Source organism: Penaeus monodon, chromosome 28 (assembly GCF_015228065.2).
Source record: "Penaeus monodon isolate SGIC_2016 chromosome 28, NSTDA_Pmon_1, whole genome shotgun sequence".
NCBI classification, from domain to species: domain Eukaryota; kingdom Metazoa; phylum Arthropoda; class Malacostraca; order Decapoda; family Penaeidae; genus Penaeus; species Penaeus monodon.
This window is the reverse complement of record NC_051413.1, coordinates 4,956,511-4,959,181: the sequence shown is the minus strand read 5'-3', so window position 1 is coordinate 4,959,181 and position 2,671 is coordinate 4,956,511. Positions and strand designations below refer to the sequence as shown.

At 32.8% G+C, this 2,671-nt stretch overlaps 1 protein-coding gene across 5 annotated transcripts in view; it reads left to right on the top strand.

The window, feature by feature from the left end:
* LOC119591312 (cytoplasmic FMR1-interacting protein-like) overlaps nucleotides 1-2,671 on the top strand; it is a 50,156-nt gene that overhangs the window by 32,483 nt on the left and 15,002 nt on the right. The window lies entirely within an intron of this gene.

Below are 2,671 nucleotides of genomic sequence, written 5' to 3'. Positions count from 1 at the left end.
GTCACTACACAGTGTGCAGTAAAAAGAGGTTATAACAAAACACCAAATTGAAATCAGGTTGGGGTGCTGCAGATAAGTTTGACTCTCTCTCTTGCTCTGTGGAGTGACAAGGTCTTTGTTGTTTGGGACAGTCCTCTGTTCATTGACTATTGCAAGAGTGGAAATCTAGCTGATAGTCCCAGTCAACAAAGAACCATTAGCCTTGTGTTTTTAAATCTGTACCCTACATGATTTCCTGTATTGGTTTCACTCTGCTGTGCTATTTTTTCAGCTTGTGAATGTAATAGTTTTATTTGATATTGTAAAAATGTATGACCACTCAAAGTAGTATAGAGCATTAACTATCTGTACTTCTACTGAGCTTCTTATTTCAAGTATTAACCATACATACAGAGAACCACAGCAGGTGCACATATTATGTCTAGCATTAGGATACACCTAGAAGGATCATTGTTGAAATATGGTGTATACTCACACAGTCATTGTCTTTATTTCCCTCTTTGGTATATATATTTTTTTCTAAGTAATATCAGGGGATTGTAGAGGATACTAAAACACTGTTAGTGTAACCTTCTGTCCCTTGATCATCTTACAGTGGTGTCGTTCATAAGTAATCCTGTACTTGATTACGAACATGTTGTAAGTATGCCAAACTCACTGTATTTTAAGGAGATTCAGACCTTTGGAGTGCCTTTTGCTGTGTCAGGTGTAAGTACTCGGTTGAGGTAAATAGAGTAGAAAAGTAGAATTTATTGTAAAAGATACTGTATAATATTTGTGTTTGCAGAGAAAAAGAGTTGATTTTTTTTAGTGTGTTAGTGAAAGGAAGTTAGTAACAGCAAATTGTTTAAATTTAGAGAAATCATTTTAAAGTGGTTATTACATGAGGCTTAAAACCTTAATCTTTGGACTCTGAACACCATTGCCCCGAAAAAAGTGCTACTGCACTTTGTCTTTGACACCTCTCCTACTTTTCACTGAGATCTTAAAAAGGCACAGGGTTTGACACTGTAATGAAAATATTTGGAAATTTTATTTTCAAAATTATGTTTGATTTAGGAAATTTTAGTTTCATCACTTGTGATGAATATTATAACTTAGATTCACTTTGAAAATATCCTTGGAAAACTTAAACAAAATACACAGTAGTATATCTTTGGGAATTGTGATGCTCAGGTTCCCTTCTTAATGCCTTTTATCTTCCTCTTTTGCTGCAGAAGCCATAATGAATGCCACATTTTTGTGTTGCTATCTTCATTGTATGTTTTAAGTCAACAGTTCAGGACATGAGCTTATCTGTGGATGTCCAGTGTCCAGTCACTGGGATTTTAAGCCTCATGTCATAATCCTTGAAGCATTGAAGATGGATAGAACATGAAGCAGTTCTTCTTCCTCTTCTTTTTTACATTATTTTTACTAAAATTTTCAGTATGTTTGAATTATTTCTTTTGATGGATTACAAATGGATTTGGATATGTATTTTTCTTTATTATTTGTTGGGGGAAACTGAATGATGAAAGCACTTTTCATACACTCTAGTTTTATTTATACTGAAGTTTATTTGATGCTTAGTTAAGTAAGGATGGGTTTGTAGAAAGAATTAAGGTCCACAGAAGAACTCTTACATATTTACAAATCTTAAACCTTTTTTTAACTTCTGTAAATTTTTCATGGTAAAGCTAATATTTAATAGCAGAGGGAATTTGTTATACATTTGAATGTTTAGAGGGTAGAGAATGTTAAATATGTACTTTGTAATATTAATTGTGTATCAAGAATGTTTTAATAATGTAGATATAGAGGTATTGTTGTAGATTATGGTAGGAGTGGTAGGAGTTTAGGGAGACAGATTTGCTAGTTGTAGGAAAGAACGAATAGTTTTAGGATATTCTCAAAATTATGGGTCTGTAGTAGTAAGTATATGTCACTACTTCTGATTGATGACTTCAGATTATAATAATTGCACTGGTATTTTAGCAAATGTAGGTGTTATAATGATTTTATGATCTAAGATTTTGAAAGAAAAATCTACATTGGGAATTTCTGTATTGTAGCACTTTTAATAGATGTTGTTGAGTCTCAAATTCTAATGGCTCTAGGAATGTTTTGTTAGGAACATAGTGATTACACAACTCCAAATGAGGGATTGCCAAGTTCAAGTTAGTGTGTATATATATGTACTGCAATATGACTAGAACAGTGATAGGGTTTGTACAGTTGTCACGGTGCACTCATTTTTGTTAACACAAGCTCTTTCAATCTTGGTTTTAGTGAGCCCGTACACCTTAGGCCTTTGTCCATCAGTGAAAGCTAGTGAAATTTATGTAAAAAATATATGATTTAATTCACTTGTGGCAGACGGTCATTATATGATATATAATTCTCACTTTTCTCATTGCTGTTTTTTGTTTGCATCTGAGACTTGCCCCTTCAGTTAGCAAAGGAAAAAAAATGTGTAACACTATATGCCATATGCAGTTAGGTGAATGTGTTAATTTGTGAATTTGCTAAAGCCAAAGTAAAGTCTAGTTTTGCTGATTTTGTGATTTATATGTACTTTTTTATTACTGTTGTTGCAACAGTATTTTGATAATGATAATTCAAGTGTGCATAGGTTTTTGTGATACAAAAAAAAAGAAGATTTTTTTTATGTACTGGAATGGCTAAGGAT